The sequence below is a fragment of the Equus przewalskii genome, chromosome 1 (genome assembly GCF_037783145.1).
Source record: "Equus przewalskii isolate Varuska chromosome 1, EquPr2, whole genome shotgun sequence".
NCBI lineage: Eukaryota > Metazoa > Chordata > Mammalia > Perissodactyla > Equidae > Equus > Equus przewalskii.
Window position 1 is genome coordinate 171,454,455 of NC_091831.1, and position 25,234 is coordinate 171,479,688.

Sequence of the window (25,234 nt, forward strand, 5' to 3'; positions counted from 1 at the left end):
AATGAGCTGCATATTGGTTGGTGGTAGGGGATGGTGGGAAGCAGTTATTACTCTAACTACACCATTCACATTGCAAAGCCTGCAAGAATTTCTTGACTAGGGAGCGGTGCAGGACTGTCCCATCTACTGGTAATCGAAATGTGTTTAGGGTGGTACACTGCCTTCTTTCTACTCCAGTGTGCAATGGGCACCTTTCCACCCACCTCCCAATTCCCCTTGTTCTTTATTTGTTTTGCTTTGTTTGACTCAATTCAGGGCCTTGCAATATAATGCCTAGAGGTTCAGTTTTGTCACTGTAGAAATCAAATGAGCCTAGAGGTTATTTGGTTTTAATTATCATTCATTAAAACAATCAATGTAGAGGCTTTAGTCATTCAAATGGTTAATGGTGGGACATTTAGGTAATTACAACTGTTGAATGTTCTCTCTTCTGGTAATTGTTTTTATTGAACAAGATTTATATCTAGGTCTTGAAAAGAAGTGGTTGAAGCTGTGGGTATCACAGGCCAATATTCTGGCAGGAAGTGGTGGAAGGAGACCTTCTGGCTCCTGACTCACTAAGCCGGATTCACTCTCTATAGACCCTGCTTCAATCTCTTCCTATTCCGAAGAGTAGATGTACAGTAAATAATCTCTTGAGGCTCAGGGAAAAGACCCGAGTCAGATTCTGTCTATATTTGGATACCTGTGGCCTCAAGTAGCCCCCTAAATGAATCAGCACTAATTAATAATTAATCCATGTACTTAACATCATGTTTTGCTTGATAAACGGCCTGGCTTAGATGCGGCTCTCCCTTTCTCATTTGTTCTTCTCCATCCTTTCTAGCAATCCAAGTCTTACTCTTTGTTCACAGGCTGATTTCAAACCCATCCTTCAACTTCATCCACTCTTTAGTCATTCATTCAAATTTATTATTTCAACCAACCAACCATGGGCCAGGTCCTGCAGAGGCCCTGGGGATTACAACAGTGAGAAATTGAAAAAAAAATTTAACTTCTTTCCTGACATGGGCTATGCTTTTGTTTATTGCAAAAAATTCTTCCATGACACTAGTGTTTGTGTTAGTATGGTTTGAATATCACATGGCCTTTGTCTAGAGTTATCAAACATAAAATGATGGTAACGATGCCCAAATAAAACCCGTAGTACTAAATGATAATACCTGAGATTAGAAGTAGAATAAATTAAATATGAAATATGACTGAGACACTGACAGGAATTAACTCACAGAGACTATGCTGAAAGAGCTGAAAAGACTGACCATTTTAAAGTCTCTTTTGTTTCCATGTGCTGTTAAGTGCAGTATGGCCGTGTAGACCACGTATACATATACAGCACAAATGTTTGGCCATTGATAGCCTTTATTAATCTGTGAGTTCCTTAAGAGTGGGCATCGCCTTATTTATTTTTGTGTTCGCATTACCAGCAGAGTGTCTGGTACAAGACAAGTACTTGACAAATGTTTGCTGAATTAAAAAAGGAATTTAATAAACCAAGGAGCAGTTTCCTTAAAATTCACAAGGGGGCAGCAAGGAATACAATTCTTTTCTGTTCGTAAAATCACACATCTTTAGAACTAGAAGAAACATTAGATTATTGAGTGAACTTTCTTCTTCTTAGAAGGTTCAAACGTTTCTGCAGAGAAGGACTTCACTGCACTCACAGGAACTCTTTGATAGCATCATGTAAGCATACAGTGTCTTGGCCATCCTCACAAACAAGTATGTTTGGCCACAGCTCTGTGCTTAGTTGCCTTAACAGACTCTTAAGATTATATAAAATTATGTGCACTGTCCTAAATGGAATTTTCTTTTTCTTTTTTTGTTTAAAGTTGCTTTTTGGGGGGGGGGCGGTGAGGAGGGTTGGCCCTGAGCTATTGCCAGTCTTCCTCTTTTTGCTTGAGGAAGACCGTTGCTGAGCTAACATCTGTGCCAATTTTCCTCTATTTTGTATGTGGGATGCCACCACAGCGTGGCTTGATGAGCAGTATGTAGGTCTGCGCCTGGGATCCAAACCTGTGAACCCTGGACTGCCAAAGCGGTGTGTGTGAACTTAACCACTATGCCACAGGGCCAGCCCCTGGAATTTTCTGAGTGTAGTATTTCTTTGGCTTTTTCTTTTAACGTTATTTTATTGAGGTCACATTGGTTGATAACACTGTATAAATTTCAGGTGTACATCATTTTATTTCAGTTTGTTTGGCTTCTTGATTTTTTACATAATCACATAATTTTACCACTCTAAGTGTTTAGTACCATCTCCCCATTTTTAGAGATGAAGGAATGGAGGGCTAGAGAGGTTGAAGGATTAGCCTTTGTTCACACAGCAAATTAGTGGTGGAACTGGAGCCAGAATCCTGATCTTCTGACCCTGAGACTTATACTTCCTGGTATTGTCTGAAGGTCAAGACCCAGCAGATGCTTTGGTTGGAAATGGAGGCATAATTCAGGGTACACAGACTTCGGTACCCGATTCCTTCCAGACAATGAGTGTTTACGTCTCAGTCGTAATGAAGGTTGGATTTTAGCGTCTCACTGTAGCGAACAAGGGTTTGTGCATGTTCTCCTTTGTCTTTATTGAGTAAGGAAGTGCAAAACAGAAAATAAAGCCTTTACAATCTCACAGTTCTGAAACAAGATGATTCCCACTATGGGGGAGGAAAGAAGTTTTCCTCAACCCTAAGGGTCCCTGGCTGGGTCTGAAAATTAAATTGACAAAGGGAGATTGACAGGAGAGAAGCATACAAGTTCTATTGAATTTTTATGTGTACAGGGGAGCCTTCAAGAGAGAATGAAGACCTGAAGAAGTGACCAGAGCAGGAAGCTTTTCCACTTTTTGAACAAAGAAACAATAAATTTGTGAAGAATTGACAAGACAAAGAGTTTTGGGCTAGGGGTAAGTAAATGGTGAAGAAGCAACTCGGAAGATAAGGGTTAGTTTAGCAAGGTGTGTTGATACAGCCTTATTGGTCCCAATGCTTGTCTCTGGTGATAAGAGCATCTTCTTTTCTCCTGGTACTAGAAGGGGAACTTTTACATGGGAGCTTTATGACCTGTTTCAGGGAAGAAGGTGGGGAAGGAGGTCGGAGTGACCTAGCTTCTGCTATTTTTAAAAAATTCCTTCAGCTTAAGATATTTAATTTGCCTAGGTGCTTTTTTTTTTTTTCAGGAAGATTAGCCCTGAGCTAATGTCTGCTGCCAATCCTCCTCTTTTTTGCTGAGGAAGACTGGCTCTGAGCTAACATCTGTGCCCATCGTCCTCTATTTTATAAGTGGGATGCCTGTCACAGCATGGCTTGATAAGCGGCGTGTAGGTCCCTACCAAGCTGGTGAACCCTGGGCTGCCAAAGCAGAGCACACAAACTTAACCACTATGCCATCCCAAGGCCAGCCAGAGCACGCAAACTTAACTGGTACGCCACCCCAAGGCCAGCCATGCCAAGGTGCCATATTGTGAACCCCATCATCACCAAAATAGATATTTTGAAATATCTTTGATGAAAGGAAATTTTTACTGGTTCAATTATTTGTTCCCAAATAATCAGAACTTAGTTCTCTAGAAAAAGGTATACTTTTCAAGAGACTTAGTATGTTTTTTCCAAATATGAAAGTTACAAATGCTGTTTTACTAAAAATTCAAACATTGGAGACATATGCAACATGGATATTGACAATAGACCATATCTATCACCCTCAGAGATAATCACTATCAATTATTTGCTATATCTTTCTCCAGGTTTTTTCTGCACACATACTAATAGACATTATTGTTTGTCTCACAAAAATGGAGTTATGTTATTCATATTGTTTTCTTAAATTGAGGTAAAATTCATATAACATAAACTTCAACATTTTAACCATTTTATCCAAAGATTGGCACCTGAGCTAACAACTGTTGCCAATCTTTTTTTTTCTGCTTTTTCTCCCCAAATCCCCCCAGTACATAGTTGTGTATTCTAGTTGTAGGTCCTTCCAGCTGTGGCATGTGGGACACTGCCTCAGCGTGTGTGGCCTACTGAGCGGTGCCATGTCCTCGCCCAGGATCCGAACCTGCGAAACCCTGGGCCGCCAAAGCAGAGCGTGTGAACCTAAGCTTACTCGGCCACGGGGCCGGCCCCCATTTTTACCATTTTAAATTGAACAATTTAGTAGTTCTTAGTCCACTCACAGTGTTGTGCAACTATCACTACGATCTAATTCCAGAACATTTTCGTCACCCCATAAGGAAACCCTATACACTAGTCATATTGTTTTGCAACTTGCTTTCTTGCTTACTGCATGCCACTGTGTAAAGATACGTCTTGTTCTTTTTAATAGCTTTATAGTATTCCATTATAAGTGCCATAGTTATTTACCAACCTCAATTAATGGACAGTTGGGTTATTCTAGAATTTTAAAATATTATAAACAATGCTATAATTAACCCCCTTGAACACTTGCACACTTCTGTGAGACAAGTGATTAGAAATAGAAATCTTGAGTCAAAAGAGATGAACATTAAAAATATCATCAAAATTGCTATATTTTCCTCCAAAAAAGGCAAAGAGTTCCAGCAAAAGAGTTGTACTAATTAACAATTCTAACAAGACTATGTCCCCATTGATGCTTTCCTACCCTCTTGTCAACACTAAATATCATCAATTTTTAAATCTTTGCCAATCTGATTTGTTGAAATAATCACATTATTGTTTTAATTTTTATTTGATTAATTATAAGGAAAGCTAAGCCTCTTTTAATGTTTATTAGGAATTTTTTTGTGCATGTGATTTGCTCTTCGTGTCTTTGCCCATAGTTCTAGTGTGGTTTTTTGCTGTTTCTTATTGATTTTTAGGTAGTCGGTAAGAAATTTTTTGAAAGATCTTTTGCGTTCTCATCTTTAAATAAAATTTTTTCCTTCTCTGCCCTGGAAGCACGTGCTCTCTGCCGCATCCGTGTTAAGAGCTCCCAGGCCATTTAGTTAATGTAACCTTTTCCTGCTGAAGAGGGCTTGGTCTGTGATCATCAAAAGGCTGCTAATACCCCATTTCCGTTTCCTTTACAGCCACAGTCCTCTTTTTCTCTCACATTAATTGCTTTGTGTTCTCCATGCTCGATGCATTTGACCTTAGCTTTTTCATGTAGTTCTTTCTTGCTAATATCCAGCTGCATTATATCAAAGGAAAATTAATTCCTTTGGCGTTTTGAGTGCGTTGTATAAGGAAACGTCATTGCATTAGTATTCCTTTCAAGATGTGTCAAATTTTTGTCTCACCCAAAGAGTACTCTTTGCCTTAAATTTTATTCTTTGGAATCACCTCTTCTAAATGCTCTTTGCACTCCTAGGGTAAGGACCGCACCTCAAAGCCAATGACAGCCATTATTTCTTTATCTAGGTGCGAATGCCTAAGTCCCGGGTTAACTGGCCACACACAGTGTTCCTGAGCTCCCTGCAGTGGGGATGCTTTTCTGTTTCTTAATTCCAATGGCTATCCTGGGTTTCTGGGTGCTCTCGGGTAGTGCTTTGCCCCAAAGTGGCAGCAGTGACCTCCGGGGCTAGTTTGAGAAACTAATGAAGCCTTGAGGGATCCTTTGTAAAGAAGAGTTGGCGTAAACGGGAGGTGTGTTCTATATGGTTCTCAGGGGACTTGAAAAAAACCAAGGATGAAAAAATGTTGCCACAGCTGCTATCGCCTATGAGTAATGTGAGGGTGAAGTGTTGACAACACACATCCCCAGAGAGAACCAGGGGGTGAGACTGTCAGAATCCTGCAATGCTCTTCTCATGGTCTTAGCGTTGACTTTCGCATACCACGTTTCCTTGAAGCGCAGCCTGACCACTGTGTGACGTGGGATGGGTTGGCTATGCGAGGCCCACAGCAGCTTTGTTATCTCTACCACCAAGCATCAGTGTGGGAACAAGGCAAGGATTCGCCGTCCTTTTCAGCTCCCAGCTCATAAATAAGCTCTATTTGAAGATGGGCTGAAAGAGGTGAGCCAACAAGAATTTTCCCTTCCACGATTTTGACTGTGAATAGAATGAAGTTTTGTTTCTATGAGTAAACACAATATTACTCAGTCAGCTTTCTCTACTAGGCCCCGCCCACCACTCCAAAGGGAGAGCTCATGTGCTCACCTGGGTGGTGAAACATTAGTGCCCACCTTTCACGACTTCCTGAATGTTACTAAAGTCTTTAATTGGCATAATCTATTTCTTAAAGTCTTACATTTATTTATTATATAACTAACTTTTCCTCAATTATATCTATGATACATGTTGCTGATAGGCAATCTGGCAAATATAGCAAAGTATAAAAGAGAAAATTAAAATCCACCAGGTTGTTATTATTAAGGATAACCACTATTAATATCTTGATATATATCCCTCCATATTGCTGTATATTCGTATACGGTTCTCATTATTTGCAGTAGTTGTGTTCTGTGAAGTCACTGCAACACTGAATTAGTGAATACTGAAACACCGGTCCTGGGAGAAGCACAGTGTTAGGTCCTGAGAGCCTGTAGTCACAATGTTTTCCTTAATTGATCAATACATAAGCTTTTTTTTATGTGTGTTTCAGTTTGAAGACAGTTTTTTTAAGATATGTTGTTGAGTCGTTGACATTGAACTCGTGGCCAACAGCACTAAGACTCACGCCTGAATGGACCTTATTTAATTTAACACATCTATCTTCTCCCAAAGACACATCACAGCCTTCTTGTGCTGAGGAATGCTGGACAGCAGTTCAGCACTCTGCTTGGGGATCATTTTAAATTACCAACAAAAAGCACAAAAATGTGAAATACATGGCAGTAGGTAACCCATAAAAGGACACTCGTTTACAATCTGAGAGCTGGAACGGGAAGGCAGGGTGTGGTCTTATTCAACCTTGTGGGAATGTCCTTGCAGGGAGACTCAAATTTTTTGCCACTTTATGAAAATCTGCAAATGACCACAAAAGCACCGCCATTATTGATTTTGGGGGTAATAAATACGTTTTAGAGAATAGGTAAATTCGCAAATACAGAATCCATGAAAAATGAGCATTGATTATATAGTGTAACCTGTTCTTTTCACTTAATATCTGGATTTTCATGGATGCAGTAGTTCAAAAGATAAATGTACCATGATTTATTTGACCATTTTCCTAGTCTTGGACATTTAGTTTGTTTTCAAATTTTTGCTCTTTTACTGTCATCCTTGAATCTAGGTCTTGATTCATATCTGTTATTTACTTGGATATATTCCTATAAAAGAATTGTGGTTCTAGTCTTTAAAGCCGGAGTATTATATAGTTTGTTTTACATGGATATCTACTATATAGTCTATATATATATTTTTTTTTGAATCATTAAAAAAATTTTTTCTCCTTTTTCTCCCCAAACCCCCCTGGGTACATAGTTGTATATCTTAGTTGTGGATCCTTCTAGTTGTGACATGTGGGATGCCACCTCAACATGGCCTGATGAGCGGTGCCATGTCCGCGCTTCGAATCGGAACTGGCGAGACCCTGGTCCACTGCGGCGGAGCACGCGAACTTAACCACTCGGCCCTATAGTCCATATTTTTATGTTCATGTGCAGTGGAGGGTTAACTCAGCAGGCCTAGGCATCCACATCCTGCATATTCCAAGGTCTTTAGGACTGACGTTTGATAAGCTCCTTGGGGATAACTTCTAAGCCCTTGGAATATCCTGCTTGATAAGGGTGTCTTTGTATAGTGACCATAGGCCGTGCTGGGTAGTTTATATTAACCATGTGATTTATGGTGAACACCTGTTTTGGTTCACCTGGGGCCCTGGGCCACTGTAGCAATTAGACCTCTGGGGGACTGGAGACTGACTAAGGTCAGTCATGTAGGTCCTTCATGTCTATGTGATTGACTCCCAATAAAGACCTTGGACACCAAGGCTTCAAGGTGATTTCCCTGGTTGGCAGTACTTGGTACATGCTGTCACACGTTGTTGCTGGGAGAATCAAGCACTGTCTGTGTGACTTCACTGAGAGAGGACAACTCGAAGCTCAAGCTTGGCGTCCCCCGGATTCTGCTCTGTAAAACTTTTTCCTTTGCTGTGATAAACCATAACTACAAGTGTAACAGCTCTTCTGAGTTCTGTGTGTCCTCTTAGCGAATCACTGAAACTAAGGGTGGTCTTGGGGACCCCCTGCAACACAATCCATTATATATTTGCACACACATGTAGGATTCTGTCCACCAAATCCCATATACTGTATTTAATGAGAGAATTAAGAAGTTTTCGAGAGTAATTGGCTGGACTGTACTTGATTTTTGCCTTCCATTCTATTTTTAGAAATCAGTCCTTATCAGCTGAGATTCCACTATTGAACATCTTTTCAAAGGCTTATTGGCCGTTTGAATTTCTTCCTCTGTGAATTGTCTATTGAGATTCTTTTTCTGGGCTGAGTTGCTCTTGAATTTAGAAAACAGTAAGCACAGTCACATATACAGAAAGGAAATCAAATTTTATTTTCTTATTGGTGCCTGAAGCTTGGTGCTTCCTATACAGTTAGTGATTTGCTTTATCCAAATAACCCCTAAACGTGCTCACCCTCAGGAATCCCAGCTTTCTCCGACACCTAACTTTCTTCTGCCCTGCCTCTATTTTTAAGACATGTCAGTCCCACCAGCACTCTCTCTTAGGCCTTCTTTTTCTCTGGGTGAAATTTTACACCCTTAATTAATTGATTTTTTTTCCCCATTGCCTCTAATATATGCATCTTCCTTTACATTCTCACCTTACAACTTTAGACTTTTAGACTCTTGTACATGATTATTACAGTACCCTTCCCATGAATTAAGCAACTCTTACCTTTAAATCCATTCTGCAGATGTCATATTAACTCTCTTAAAGCACAGATTTCATCGTACCACTCTCTTGCTCAAAATCTTCCAAGACTTTTCTTCAGTTCCCTTACTGGATGTGGGAACATCTGGATGTGGTGGGTCTGCCCACTTGGTTTACTCGTGGAATCAACTTCCAAGAGAAAGGTCCTGAAATAGGACACAGGTCTGTTTCCATGTGGTTGGTCCAGATGTGCAGAGCCCGGAAGAAGGTAAGTTGTGACCTGGGAGGTTGAAATGGTGGGAAAGGTCAAGGCCGTGAGGTGGTTAAAGCCCCGTATGCTAAAGCAATTATACTATTTACTGGTGGAATCAAGCTTGAAACAGGCTGAGAAGAGTGTGATCCATGGTAACAAGACTATATGTAATAGATGCCAGGTCCTAATTGTAGCCTGTTTTTATGTTTGGCCTTTGCTTCCAGAGGTCTCACTCCTGTTCTCTTTTAGTCTTCACCGTGAATTGGGGTGGACTCCAGGTTTCTCCAAGTTCTTTCACGGGAAGCCTGCCGAAGGATTAGGATTATGGGGAAGGCAGGCTACAGGTCTCCTAGGCATTACTCTCAGAGATCTACCTATTCCTGTCTGTCTATATTTCGCTTGGGCACTGCACCCATGTATAGACCCTGCAATGGGTGGAATGTTGTGGAATATGTAGGGTTACTGGAAGAGCTAGTGGACCAACTATGCCCCCATTACCCCAGTCTAGACTATAATCTGGACTTCAATGGTTAGGACATAAAAAACAACGTTGCTGCTTTAGGAGGCCTTAATGGCCCACAGAACCGTATCAGGTAAAGTGGCTGGAGAAGGCTACTCGATGAAAGCTGAAGAACCCGATAGGGCCACATTCCTGTGAAATCTCCAGCTGAGGTGATGCAGGTGCTGGGATCCCTGATATTCTGTTCTATAATCCACTTCCGGGTGAGGACCTATTTGCCTGCCTGACTGTTTCCTTCAGAAACAGATTTGAGACTGTGTTGGACGCGGGTTACTGGAAGAACAGAGCCAACTGCGCCTCTCCTCGCTCAGCTTGCAGGAAGCCCGCAGTCAGTGGAGATGTCTCACATGTGGTGGCTGCCGGGCCTCTCCCAGGTAGTGTTGAAGGCAGCCATAGCTGTAGGAGCTCTTCAGCCAAATGAGCTGGGCTTGGAGGTCAGACAGAGATGCATTTACAGAAGAAGTATGCTTCGGCCATAAGAGCATTTGTCTGGAGCAGATTACCAGATCTCTCCCGTGGACATTGTAGTTGTTGATCTAGGGATGGGCACAGGAACCTGCGATTCTTATCTTCAGGGAGGCTTGGAAAGCACTGGCCTTGGCTTCACTTGTGGAAAAATCGCCTGGATTGAGGCTGGAAGTGTTGGTCTCTTCCAGGAATGGGCATCGTGGGGCAGAAGGAGCATGCAGCACAGATGAAGTCTCTTTAATTTGCTGAATAGCTTGGACTTATCCAGCCAGGAACTGGATAAATCATAGCCCTCCTTGAATAGATTCATTCGTCAATAGATTTCATCCCTGATGAAATGTGGGATGAACCCAAGGAACACCCATGATAGTTTGGGGAGGAGGATGCCACTCTAGGACTGTGGAGATTTTTGTGGGGATCAGTCATCTGAACTTCTTGGGTTAGGGGACAATAAGCCCTAAGAACTTGATCCCGATAGGCTCCTACAATCACTTCTTCCAGTGTGCATTCCCAGAGGGAACTCCCCTGGGAGGGGTTAACTGAGGGTTTCTATAAGGTCAGATCTAGAGAGTAAATGTGTCATCCAGAAGGGACAGCACAAGGTATGTGTTTGTGTAGAAAATACTTCACAAGTGTTTTTGATGTTCTGGGTAAGAATTCTTGCTTTAGAGGAATCTGTGGCCTCGATTGGAGATTTATTATAGCCTGACTACAGACTCAGCCTTGCCTGGCTGCCTCATAATAATTCTCTTGCTTTATCTCTCTGACTTCCCTAATGCTTTAGCAGCCTGGCATCTGGATTGAATAAGTTCCCTGACTCATGTCCTTCATCCGTTATGACTTGCATGGGGCCTTCTGATCTTCCGTTACTCTGACTTGGCCTGGCGATCCTGCTAGGATTTGCTCTGAAACAAACTTGTCTGGAGCAGTTTATCATCCTAGGCTTCCCCCCATTCTATTTTAGTCTCAGGAGGCCGGTCCCTAGAAGCTTAAATCAGCATTCAAGGCTTCATCAGTTCCTAATTTCCCTTTCTAAGTTTCTCTCCCACCCATCTCTCATGAGAACTCTTGGTGTCAGTCAGACTGGCTCAGTGATTGCACCTAGACTATGTCTAGCCTATTGCTGTGTTAAAGCTGTGTCCCCTCCATCGCTTTGCTCAGTGCATTCAATATACTTGGAATGTTCCCTCCCCGTTTCTTAATCTATCTAAACTCCTCTGGTTTTTAGAATAACTTTTTTTTTCTCTTTTTGACGAAGATTAGCCGTGAGCTAACATCTGCCACAAATCCTCCTCTTTTTGCTGAGGAAGATTGGCCGTGAGCTACATCCATACCCATCTTCCTCTACTTTCTATGTGGGACGCCTGCCACAGCATGGCTTGATATGCGGTGCCACATCCGTGCCCAGGATCCGAACAAGTGAACCCCAGGCCGTCAAAGCCGAGCGCACGGACATAACTGCTGCGCCACTGGGCCGGCCCCTGACTTTTTTTCTGATTATCAAATTAACACATGTTTACTGTAGATACTTTGAAAAACATGGTAAATTTTGGAGGAAAAAATAACCCACAGAAAAGATAACCCACTATTGTTTCTTCTAACCTCTTTTTTTCTTATGTGTGCAAGTGCACATGTGGGATTAACAATTATTGATAATAGAAATAGCTTTGTATTTATGTTTTCTATTTTCTTTTTTTTATGTGGTTGTTAGTGATTTTTTTTCTTTAGGCGATCTTATTTATTTTTTTTATTGTGGTAACATTGGTTTATAACATTATATAAATTTCAGGTGTATATCATTATATATTTCAGTTTCTGTGTAGATTACATCATGTTCACCACCCAAAGACTGATTACCATCCATCACCACACACATCTGCCCGGTCACCTCTTTCAACCTCCTCCCTCCCCTCATTTGCTTTCCTTCTTAATAGGAAACTTACTTTCCCTACTTACTTTCCCTCTCTAGAAGAACAAATTCCTCACTCAGTCTTGCGCAAGGCATTTTTACCTCTTTCTCTAATACCCTGGGGGCCCCCTCTTCTACTTCAAATACTTTGCAAAGAAAGTTTGTGTGTAAAAAAAATTCTGCTGCTAGCTCTTAGGAGAATAATAAACTTTATCTTATAATAAGAGTACAGGTAAGAAAAGTGATACATATATTTAAGAATATTTTTCATTATACAATAATTGCATATTCATTAGGGTCAATGATCAATGTTTTAATGTTGGGGGTGAAGAAAAGGAAGGAAAATCTATAAATGACCAAAATTTTGAAGCTGTAGGAAAGTTACTACTACATCTAATCCAAGAATCCAGGAATGTTGTTAATGTTTTGTATATATTCTATAGTTATTTTGGTACACATTTGAAAATAGAATTGGGAAACCATCAACAAAATGAAAAGACATCCTAACACTTGGGAGAAGATATTTGCAGACAATATATGAGATAAGGGGTTAATATCCAAAATACATAAAGAACGCATACATCTCAAGAACAAAAAACCCAACAACCCAATTAAAAAATGGGCAAAAGATCTGAACAGAGATTTCACTAAAGAAGATATACGTATGGCCAACAGGCACATGAAAACATGTTCAACATCATTTACTATCAGGGAAATGCAAATTAAAACTACAATGAGATATCACCTCACTCTGGTCAGAATGGCTATAATTAACAAGACAGGAAACAAGTGTTGGAGAGGATGTGGAGAGAAGGGAACTCTCGTACACTGCTGGTGGGAGTGCAAACTGGTGCAGCCACTATGGAAAACAGTATGGAGTTTCCTCAGAAAATTAAGAATAGATCTATCATATGATCCAGGTATTCCTCTTCTGGGTATTTTTCCAAAGAACTTGAAAACACTAATGCATAAATATACATGCACTCCTATGTTCATTGCAGCATTGTTCACAATAGCCAAGACTTGGAAGCAACCTAGGTGCCCATCAAGGGATGAATGAATAAAGATGTGGTATATATACACAATGGAATACTACTCAGCCATAAAAAAGATGAAATCTTACCATTTGTGACAACATGGATGGAGCTTGAGGGTATTATGCTGAGTGAAATAAATCAGAGAGAGAAAGTCAAATACCATATGATCTCATTCATAAGTAGGAGATAGATAAAAACTACAACAGGGGCCAGCTGGTGGCGCAGCAGTTAAGTTCACATGTTCCGCTTTGGCGGCCTGGGGTTTGCCAGTTTGGATCCTGGGAACGGACATGGCACCGTTCATCAAGCAATGCTGTGGTAGGTGTCCCACATAGAAAGTAGAGGAAGATGGGCACCAATGTTAGCTCAGGGCCAGTCTTCCCCAGCAAAAAGAGGAGGATTGGCAGCAGATGTTAGCTCAGGGCTGATCTTCCTTAAAAAAAAACAAACAAAAAAAAACTACAACAAACAAACACATAGAGATTGGATTGGTGGTTACCAGAGGGGAAGGGCGGGGGGAAGGAGGTAGGGAGAGGGGGGAGGCGGAGGGTGAAAGGGATGATGAGCCACACGTGTATGGTGATGGCTTGTAACTAATTAGTCTTTGGGTGGTGAACATGATGTAATCCACACAGAATTAGAAATATATTATGATGTACATCTGAAAGTTATATAACGTTATAATCCAATGTTACTGCAATAAAAAACATAAAACTAAAAATAGAATTGGAATTTTATCACACAGTTTGTATCCTTTTTTATTACTACTATGTCACTAACACAAATAGTCTTAAAAATGTAATTTTCATATATATATAACTTAAGTACTAAATATAATTAAATCATACTAATCAAGATGGATTTTTAACAATTTAACAATATCTGAATAAGCCATTTATTCTCACCTCACCTCTGGCTTCCTAACAGTTCATTTCTCCAAGATCATTTCTATCCCAGTCTGTTTTCGATTATGTACATGTTATATTTGTCAAATGTAAGTATATGTGGTTGAATGATATAAAATTGTGGATGCTTGACCATTTTTGACCACAAACATGGCAGTTTCGCACACACGCATGTATACACACACAAAGAAGTACTCAGTGTTTATCCCGAATCATGCAACTCCGAAGGCTCCTCCAGAGATGCAGGCTTCATTTGGTCCTCAGCCAGTGCTTCATCAATTATTTTTTATGCGATGCGACTGGTACCCCTCCTCTCACCTGGTGCCCCCTGGCGCTCTCCGGGAGTCCTTGTCGTCGGGAACTCAGCTCCTCATCAGGGGAGGGGCGGATAGAGAGGGGAGCAGGGTAAACTTCCTGCACCAGGCGGCCTTTGTGCTGTGGTCTGCTGTCACTCTGCGTTTGCTCACTCGCATTTTCTGAGGATAACCCCGACTGGCTCAGAAATGTCAGAGGCAGCTGTGGTTGAATCAGACTAAATAGTGAGGCCCTCTCAGTGGCCTCTGTTTCTTGCTTTCCTCTGGGGAGACACACTTTAAATGCGCCTGAATTGCGTTTTTTGGCAGATTGTTACAGTAGAATATTGACTCTCTGATCTGAAGCCAGGCTTGTTCCAGGGATTGTCTGCTTTTCTAAGAGCTAATAATGAGAATTGATCAATGGTGGGGGGAGGGGGGAAGGGGAGGTGGAGGGAGGAAGCAGAAGAAACGCTGATCCCTGTTCAGGGAACGCTGAATTCTGAAGCTGTTTGGCAATTTATCTCTATTATTTTTCATTATTTTTTCTCATCAGAAATGAAGCAAGTTTTTAATAGATGTTGTATAACTGGATTAGAGCAAAGTAAAGCAAGCAAAGCACATCTAAATGCTGCCCTTTTCTTCCTGTTAATTTCCCTGTTCTTTCATTCTCATCACCACCCTGTCCACATAGGTCAAGTGTGATTACCACTAACCCATGGGGATTACATCATTTTCAATGTAATGGAATTTCATTACTGCAGTAGGAAGCCTGGGAAGATGGAAGATCGGGTTCCAACTCACCCCCTGGGAAGGCAAGATAAATACCGACCCTTCTGATTAATCTGTATTCCTCATCCTCAAAACAAACAGCCAAATCCATCTACATGAGGGGGCCCAGGGTGGTGGAGATGCAAGCCAATAATGATTTCTTTTTTAAGTTGAACCTTCCTTTTTTTTTTTTTTTTTATGATAAGCGATCTCTTTCCTCTGATAATTTGGCCAGTTTTACTTCATTTTATTTATTTATTTTTATTTATTTATTTTTTTGAGGAAGATTAGCCCTGAGCTAACTGCCACCAATCCTCCTCTTTTTGCTGAGGAAGACTGGCCCTGAGCTAACATCTGTGCCCATCTTCCTCTACTTTCTATGTGGGACGGCTACCACAGCGTGGCTTGCCAAGCGGTGCCATGTGGGCACCGGGATCCGAACCAGCGAACCCCAGGCCACCGAAGCAGAACGTGTGCACTTAACCGCTGCGCCACCAGGCCGGCCCCTTTACTTCATTTTATTTTTTTTATTTTATTTTTTATTTTATTATTTTTTTGAGGAAGATTAGTCCTGAGCTAACTGCTGCCAATCCTCCTCTTTTTGCTGAGGAAGACTGGCCCTGAGCTAACATCCGTGCCCATCTTCCTCTACTTTATATGTGGGACGCCTGCCACAGCATGGCGTGCCAAGTGGTGCCAAGTCCGCACCTGGGACCTGAACCGGTGAACCCCGGCCGCCAGAATCGGAATGTGCGCACTTAACTGCTGCGCCACCGGGCCCCGGCCCCAATTGACTTCATTTTAAAGCAATATTTCTCTACTTCCTGTCCACCTCAAGCCCCTTGGTTAAAGGTAACTGTCTCATCCCATTTCTCCTGCTGCCCCCCCACCGCCAATTCTGATGTGTCTCTTTAAAATGGCATGCCCCTTGTTGGGAAGCTCTAGGCAAAATAATTTCCTTGAACTTCACTTTCTTTGTTTGCATTATGTGAACAATAGGTTGTTTTCTCCCAGATAGAAAATGATATTATAACATTGTTGATTCAGTGCGTTTTCAGATTGGGTGTGCTTTTCTCCCTTGCTAGTCCTCCAAACCCTAAATGGATGATAAGCCCTCCAAGATACTTCTCTGAGGAAAATAATTGACTTGAGGAAACTTTTTTAAAAAATCTTTTTATTTTTAATTATTTATTTATTTTTTTGGTGAGGAAGATTTGCCCTGAGCTAACATCCATTGCCAATCTTCCTCTCTTCTTCCTTTTGTTTCTGCTTGAGGAAGATTGTCCTTGAGCTAACATCTGTGCCAATCTTCCTCTATCTTGTATGTGGGACACCTCCACAGCATGGCTGATGAGTGGAGTAGATCTGTGCCCAGGATCTGAACCTGCAAACCCAGCCTGCCAAAGCAGAGTGTGTGGAACTCTAACCATTCACCCACAAGGCCAGCCCCAATGAAACATTTTTCTTGTTTTTGAGTGTCTGTTTGTGTATGGCTCATAGAGAAAGATTCTGTTTTTATATTCCTTTTTTAAAAAAATTTTTTATTGAGATATAAATTAATATATAACATTATATTAGTCTCAGATATACAAAATAATGATTCAATATTTGTATATATTGGGAAATGATACCACAATAAGTCTAGTTAGCATCCGTCACCAGACATAGTTACACATTTTTTTCTTGTGATGAGAATTGTTGAGATTTACTCTCTTAGCAACTTACCAATATACAATACAGCATTAACTATAGTCACTGTGCTATACATCACGTCCCCAGAACTTGTCTATTTTATAACTGGAAGTTTGTACCTTTTGACTCCCTTTACCCATTTTGCCCCTCCCGACCCTCTCTACCCACCCACCCCCATCCCTGCCCCGGCCTCTGGTAACCACTAATCTGCTCTCTGTATCTAGGAGTTTGGTTTTTTTGTTTGTTTGTATTTAAAATTCCACATATAAGTGAGACCAAACAGTATTTGTCTTTCTCTGTCTGACTTATTTCACTTAGCATAATGCCCTCAGGGACCATCCATTTTGTCACAAATGGCAGGATTTCCTTCTTTTTTATGGCTGAATAATATTTCATTGTACATATACACCACATTTTCTTTATCCATTGATCAATTGATGGACGTTTAGGTTGTTCCCATACCTCAGCTATTGTGAATAATGCTGCAATGAACATGGGGCTGCAGATACCTTTCTGAGTTAGTGTCTTCATTTTCTTTGGAGATTATATGTGTATATATATATACACACACACACACATATATATCTTTCCAGAAGTGGGATTGCAGGATCATATGGTAGTTCTATTTTTTAAAATTATTTTATTGAGGTCATAATAGTTTATAACATTGTGAAATTTCAATTGTACATTATTATTTGTTAGTCACCATATATACATGCCTCTTTAGCCCTTCTGCCCACCCCCCAACCCCCTTCACCTCTGGTAACCAGTAATCTCTTCTCTTTCTCCACACGTTTGTTTATCTTCCACGTGTGAGTGAAATCATATGGTGTTTGTCTTTTTCTGTCTGGCTTATTTCACTTAACATAATACCCTCAAGGTCCATCCATGTTGTTGCAAATGGGACAATTTTGTCTTTTTTATGGCTGAATAGTATTCCATTGTATATATATCTACATCTTCTTCATTCATCGGTCACTGGGCACTGGGTTGCTTCCCTGTCTTGGCTATTGTGAATAATAATGCAATGAACATAGGGGTGCATAAGTCTCTTTGAATTGTTGATTTCAAGTTCTTGGGATAAATATCCAGTAGTGGAATAGCTGGATCATATGGTATTTCTATTTTCAATTTTTTGAGAAATCTCCAAACTATTTTCCATAGTAGGGGTGCCGGTTTACATTCCCACCAGCAGTGTATGAGTGTCCCCTTTTCTCCACATGCTCTCCAACATTTGTTATTTTTTGTCTGGATAATTACAGCCATTCTGACAAGAGTAAGGTGAAATCTTATTGTAGTTTTGATTTGCATTTCCCTAATGATTAGTGGTGTTGAACCTCTTTTCATGTGTTTATTGGCCATTGGTATATCTTCTTTGGAAAAACGTCTGTTCATATCCTCTGCCCATTATTTCGATTGGGTTGTTTGTTTTTTTGTTGTTGAGTTGTATGAGTTTTTTATATATTTTGGAAATTAACCCCTTGTTGCATATATGATTTTCTCCCAGTTGGTGGGGTGTCTTTCGTTTTGTTCCTGGTTTCCTTTGCCTTGCAGAAGCTCTTTAGTCTGATGAAGTCACATTTGTTTATGTTTTCTTTTGTTTCCCTCATTTAGGTAGACATGATATTTGAAAAGATGCTTCTAAGACTGATGTCAGGGTGTACTGCCTATATTTTCTTCTAGGAGTTTTATGGTTTCACATCTTACCTTCAAGTCTCTAATCCATTTTAAGTTAGTTTTTTGTATGGCAACAGATAACAGTCTACTTTCATTCTATGGTAGTTCTAGTCTTAATTTTTTGAGGAACCTCCATGCTGTTTTCCATGGTGGCTGCACCAAGTTACATTCCCAGCAACAGGGCACAAGGGTTCCCTTTTCTCCATATCCTTGCCAACACTTGATGTTTCTTGTCTTTTTGATAATAGCCATGTTAACAGGTGTGAGGTGATATCTCGTAGTTTTGATTTGCATTTCCGTGATGATTAGTGATGTTGAGCACCTTTTCATGCACCTGTTGTCCATCTGTATGTCTTCTTTGGAAAAATGTCTGTTTAGATCCTCTGCTCTTCTTTTTTTTTTCAGTGAGGAACATTAGCCCTGAGCTAACATCTGCCACCAATCCTCCTCTTTTTTGCTGAGGAAGACTGGCCATGAGCTAACATCTGTGCCCATTGTCCTCTACGTTATATGTGGGATGCCTGCCACAGCATGGCTTGATAAGTGGTGCATAGGTCCGAACCTGTAAACCCCGGGCCTCTGAAGTGGGGTGTGCAAACCTAACCACTATGCCATTGGGCTGGCCCCATTTTTTAATCAGATTGTTTGGTTTGGGTTTTTTTTGCTATTGAGTTGTAAGAGTTCTTTATATATTTTGGATATTAATCCCTTATCAGATATATGATTTGCAAATATTTTCTCCCATTTGGTAGGTTGCTTTTTCATTTTGTTGGTGGTTTCCTTTGCTGTGCAGAAGCTTTTTAGTTTGATGCAGTTCCGCTTGTTTACTTTTGTTTATATTGACTTTGCTTTTGGTGTCAAATCCAAAAAATCCTTGCCAAGACTGATGTCGAGGAGCTTACTGCCTGTATTTTCTTCTAAGGGTCTTATGGTTTCAGGTCTTACATTCAAGTCTTTAATCCATTTTGAGCTAATTTTTGTGTATGATGTAAGATAGTGGTCCAGTTTCATTCTTTTCATGTGGGTCCCCAGTTCTCCTGACACCATTTAGTAGAGAGACTTCCTTTCTCCGTTGTATATTCTTGGCTCCTTTGTCATAAATTAATTGACCATATGTGCGTGGGTTTATTTTTGGGTTCTCTGTTCTGTTCCATTGATCTGTGTGTCTGTTTTTGTGCCAGTATCATACTGTTTTGATTACTGTAGCTTTGTTGTAGAATTTGAAACCAGGAGGACGATGCCTCCAGCTTTGTTCTTCTTTCTCAGCATTGCTTTGTCTTTGTGGGATCTTTTTTGGTTCCATACAAATTTCAGGAATATCTGTTCTATTTGTGTAAAAAATGCCATTGTGTTCTTATACACTTCGTCGGAGTCCATGCCAGAAAATCAGGTGGCAGTTTTTTCTCTTTTTGTATATCTGTCTATCTATAATGATAATATATATTTAAAGCTTTTGGGACACTTTCTATCTGCAGGCACTGAATGATTTAATTCTCAGGGGCATCCTAGGAGGTAGATACCATTATCATCCCCATTTTTTTTTTAAGATTTTTAAATTTTTCCTTTTTGTCCCCAAAGCCCCTGGTACATAGTTGTGCATTCTTCTCAGTTGTGGGTCCTTCTAGCTGTGGCATGTGGGATGCCAGCTCAGCATGGCTTAGATGAGCGGTGCCGTGTCCACGGCCAGGATTCGAACTGGAGAAACCCTGGGCCGCCGAAGTGGAGTGCGAGAACTTAACCACTCGGCCATGGGGCCAGCTCCCTATCATCCCCATTTTAAGATGAAGAAACAGAGTACTCAGAAGTGAAGTCACTTACCTAAGCCCACACGGGTAGTAAGTGGTGGAGTCAGGACATGAGGCCAGACAGTCTGAGCTGACAGCCCAGCTTTTGACCCCCCGACTAGGTTGCATGATCCAAGACTGGAGAAAAATACGTGTGCAGACAGTAATGATGTGGATCAAATCCAGTAGCACAAACAATGTTGAAGCAAAAATTTATTTCTGACCAAATATTTCAAGCTTCAGTTGTTGGCTAATACATTTCAAGCAATTACAATTACGTACTCCTGGTACAGAAAATACAATAAAATAGCTGAAAGTCTCTTGGAATTTCTCATAATGGAATTTGGCTGTATGAATGATATTGTAACAATACTTACAAAAAGAAAAGCTTATCTGTACTCTAGTAAACTTTTTTTGAAGATCTGATTATAGTAAAATTACCTGTATTCTTTTTTTAAAAAGACAAAACTGTTCAGCATTATGGTATTCACTCTAATGGCACTAAAAAAAACACACAACAGTTGTTTAAGCCTAGAAGTGTTAAAAATTTGAAAAGTGAATAATTATTTTGGATTTAAATTTTGAGTCAGTCAAAATTCATTAAAAATGTATAAAGTGATCATCAGAATTCATTGTAATTTTTAACATAGTTAAGTGGTAGAAAGGACCAGAGAACATACATGTATATGGCTAAAGACTAAAAGTGACACATTAAAGGGTCACATTGCATGTAGACATGTGAACACACTTCTCATATCTGGCCCCAACTGTCTGCTTCCCACCCCCCACCATAATCACTGTTATTAGTTTCCTCTGAATCTTTCCAGAATTTCTGCATATACAAGTAGTTATGGCTATATATCCCCCCTTCTTTTTTACAAAAAAGATGGCATATTGTATACTTAAAAAAACCCCTTTATGTGTCCTGGTGGTTTTTTTCCCCATATAGAGCTTTCTCACTGTTTTCATATATCTGCAAAATATTCCCATATATAGATGTACCATAATTTAGTTAGCTAAATCTCTCTTAATAGACACTTAGATTGTTTTCCAATCTTTTGCTATTTCAATGTTTCGGTGAATAACCTATGCAAGTGTATCTATAGGATAAATTCCCAGCAGTGGATTTGCTAAGTCAAAGGACATACACATTTGTGATTTGGATAGATATTGCAAATTGCCTTTGATAGGAGCTGTGTTAATTTACACTGCCACCAGCAATGTATGAAACTGCCTGTTTGCCCACAGCTTTGCCAACAGTGGGCATTTCACACTTTTGGATTTTTACTGGTTTAATAGCTGAGAAATGATATCTCAGGGTAGTTTTAATTATTCCTCATATCATAAGTGAGGTTAGGTATCTTTTCTTGTGTTCAAAAAGTGTTTTTATTTCCTTTTCTGTAAATTATTCCTATCTTTAGCTCATTTTACTGTTGGATTGGGTTGATGGTCTCTTTCCTGTTTTTGTTTATAGGAGCGCCTTCTAGATAAGGGAGATTTGCCTTTTGTCTGTGGAAAGAATTACAAACATATCCCTCCAATTCGTAATTTATCTTTCGACATCACACATAGTTCTTTTGCAGTGTTGAATTAAAAAATTTTTTTTATGTAGTTAAATTTATCCATATTTTCTTTGATGACATCTAGCTTTCAAGTCTGAGTTAGAAAGGCCCTTCCCTATGCCAAGATTATAAAGGTATTCTCCTTTCTTTTCATACTTTTTTTTTTTCCGCTGAGGAAGATTCACCCTAAGCTAACATCTGTTGCCAATCTTCCACTTTTTGTATGTGAGCTGCCACCACAGTATGACCACTGACAAAGGAGTGGTGTAGGTCCATGCCTGAGAACCGAATCTGGGCCATCAAAGTGGAGCATGCTGAACTTAAGCACTAGGCCACTGGGGCTGGCCATCTTTTCATACTTTTATGGCTGGTTCTTTCTTTCTTTTCTGTCTTTTCTTTCTTTCCTGTCTGTTTTTTCTTTTCTTCTTTTCTTTTGTTTCCCTTCCCTCCCCTGCTCCCTCCCTCCCTCCTTCCTTTCTTTCTTTCATTTAGCACTGCAATCTATTTGGAATATTCCTAGTGTATGGTATGCAGTATGGATAGTATTTTGTGATATTAGCTTGTTTTTATATCCATGTATTTTCCTTTTTACTTCCTCCATTTAAAGTAAACAGCCTGCTCAGGGCTATCTATAGAGATAGGGAAGAATCCAGAGGTTTTATGCAAGACTTTTTGGCTTCTGTTCCCAAAAGCTTAAGCTCTTGGGCAAATTTAGAGAGTTTGTGGAGCAGGAAAAAGGGAGAAGGAGATTTTCAGGTTGAGGTAGAACATCCTGGAGAAGTGAGGGAGAGAGTGGGGCATATAATATATAAAAATAAATAAAAATAAATAAAACAAATAATAAATAAAGAAGCAGCAGAAATCTTCAGAACTCTAGGCATACGGAGATTTAGTCAGTTGAGGAATATTCCAAGTACCAAATACATCGATGTGTGAGAAGAGAACCAGTGATACTGACGACGCCGTTTACACAAGACCGGGGCAGACTCGGTGGTTGCCTGTGCCCAGAGGGAACTGAGTGCCAGGGCCAGTCCCGCCCTAGAAGGTAAGAGAGCAGAACCTTGACACAACTCAGAGGTACTGAGGGAAAGGTTTTAAAAATAACTAGTCTTAAGTTTTCCACTAGCCTAGGAGATCAGAGGGACTAGAGTCAGAAATTAAGTTTTTCTATAAAATAAAGTAATATTTCTTGCTATGTGAATTTTTGATCATACCCACTACCTGTGCTTTAATTTAGGTATACACTACTTGTTATATCTTATAACTTACACCTTACAGCTCACTAAATCTGCCAAAATTTAAAATAAAAGATTAGAGAATTCCAGCTTTTGGGAAGGCATGAGCTTAGTTCTAGCCTTGTGGAGCTACATGTACCAAGGCATCCTTGAATGTAACTGGGCCACAGGTTTTTGTTTTGTTTGGTTTTGGTTTTGGTGGGGGTGGGGCTCAGGTGCACAGAATTGACTTTATCAGATTCAGTTCTTGCCACACAATTATTCTGTGCAAGGTTGCCCTCCCGTTTTCTTTTACTTTCCCCTTTCATTCTTTACCTCACTGCCATTCTCTTCAGAGGCACCCAACCTAGAGGCTTTTCTTATGGTTGCCCATAGAGGTTTGGAATAGTCCAAGTATCTCTCTTTTTTTTTTTTTTAAAGATTTGTTATTTTTTTCCTTTTTCTGACCCCTGGTACATAGTTGTATATTCTTAGTTGTGGGTCCTTCTAGTTGTGGCATGTGGACGCCGCCCCAGCGTGGCCTATGAGCAGTGCCATGTCCACGCCCAGGATCCGAACTGATGAAGCACTGGGCCGCCTGCAGCGGAGCACGTGGACTTAACCACTCGGCCACGGGGCCAGCCCCCCAAGTATCTCTTAAAAAACCAGTTCCTGGGGCCAGCCCGGTGGCATAGCGGTTAAGTTTGTGCACTTCAGTGGCCCAGGGTTTGCAGGTTCATATCCTGGGCATGGATCTACACACCGCTCATCAAGCTGTGCTGTGGCGGTGACCCACATACAAAATGGAGGAAGATTGGTGCAGATGTTAGTTCAGCGACAATCTTCCTCACTAAAAAGAAAAAAAAAATCCCGTTGACTGGTACAGGTGATTGCAGAACAAGCAAAAAGCAGAACAATCAAAAACGGTTAATGAGCAAGCTGCAAAACGAGAAAGCTAAAGTTGGATAATATTCTAGTGGACTTTCTTAACCTGTGAACATGAGCTTAATAATAACCTGCTCCATATCTAACACAAAAATATATAATAGAGAAAATAAAACATGATTGTGTAATGTTTATGATTTTGAAGAAAAAGTTATAGCAGTATTAGAGAGCTTTCAAATATTGAATATACTAAATAAAGAAGTGGCAAAAATCTTTGGGTGCTAATGGGAAATCTCAGAAGTCTGTCTTTATTGGTATGCCAACTACTCTAAGATTGTGAGAGTAACTCACTGACCTGAAAAAACACATTTTAAACCAGTGTGAGATGTGGCTAATTGACTAATCAGAGGAGGAAAGACCCAGATGACTTTTAGAATCATTCAGATCAGGGTGGATATTGACAGGGCAGACGGTGAATGGCACTGAAAGGCAAATTTAATTTATTTACTCTTTGTTTGCTAGTTTCTGTAATTTTAATTAAACTGAGTAAAAACAAAGTCTTGTCTAAGCATTTTTTCCTCCCAATATGAAAGGTGTTGACACATCATATCATCGAGTTGGGAAGATAAAGACAAGGGAAAGGATTGGAATTTGGTGTGAATTAACATATCACAGGGCTCTTGTGTCTGTAAAAGGTGAGGAAACAAACACATGTGTTAATGTGACTCCAACCGTAGAGTAAGGCTGTCAAGGCACGTGTGTGAGCTGGGCCAAAGGCTGTTGATTCCAGAAATGTAATTTCATTTGATGGATTTTATAGTAATTAACACAGGGAGCTGCACCAACTCAGAACTCTTAACTTTATTATCTTGGGAGAAGAATTATGAAATGTATGCACTCATAAAATGGGATTCATATTTTGCAGAGGGTTTATAATGCTAATGGGTCTTGGGAACCTTCTGGGATTATATCCTTAAGCTCGCAATTAGGGTTTCTGCTTTGCAATCTCAAGTGTGGAGAATTTACCTGGAGCATTTCCCTGGAGCATTTCATCTTCAATGGTGTTTAATAGAACTTGGGAGCTCTTCAGGGCAGGACTTGGGTTTCGTTCTTGTTCCCTATTGCAAAGCACTAAATTCACTGCTGGAGAAAACCAGCAGTCACTTTTTATGTGTACATTTGGTTATTCTTTTAAATCTGGTAGTAAACAATTCACAAAAGCATGAAGTTTACATGAGTACATTAGTAGTGTGTAGAGGGTTTGCCATCTATTTTAATAATTAAGCAAACATCTTTGAGACTTGTATGAAGATAAAGTAGACAGGGTAAACAAAAGGAAAACTAATTCATGGATTTCTTCAAATAGCAGATTTGAAGAATAACAGCTCATTTCCTGAGATGGGTCTGGAAGACAATCTTAGATCTGGAAAAGAACTACCTGGGAATATTACAGCTCAGATTTTAGGATGAGAGTTACCTGC

At 40.2% G+C, this 25,234-nt stretch overlaps 1 pseudogene; it reads right to left on the reverse strand.

Annotated features, from left to right (window-relative positions):
• The window catches only part of LOC103546415 (ferritin heavy chain pseudogene), a 52,792-nt pseudogene that overhangs the window by 16,367 nt on the left and 11,191 nt on the right, over positions 1-25,234 (reverse strand).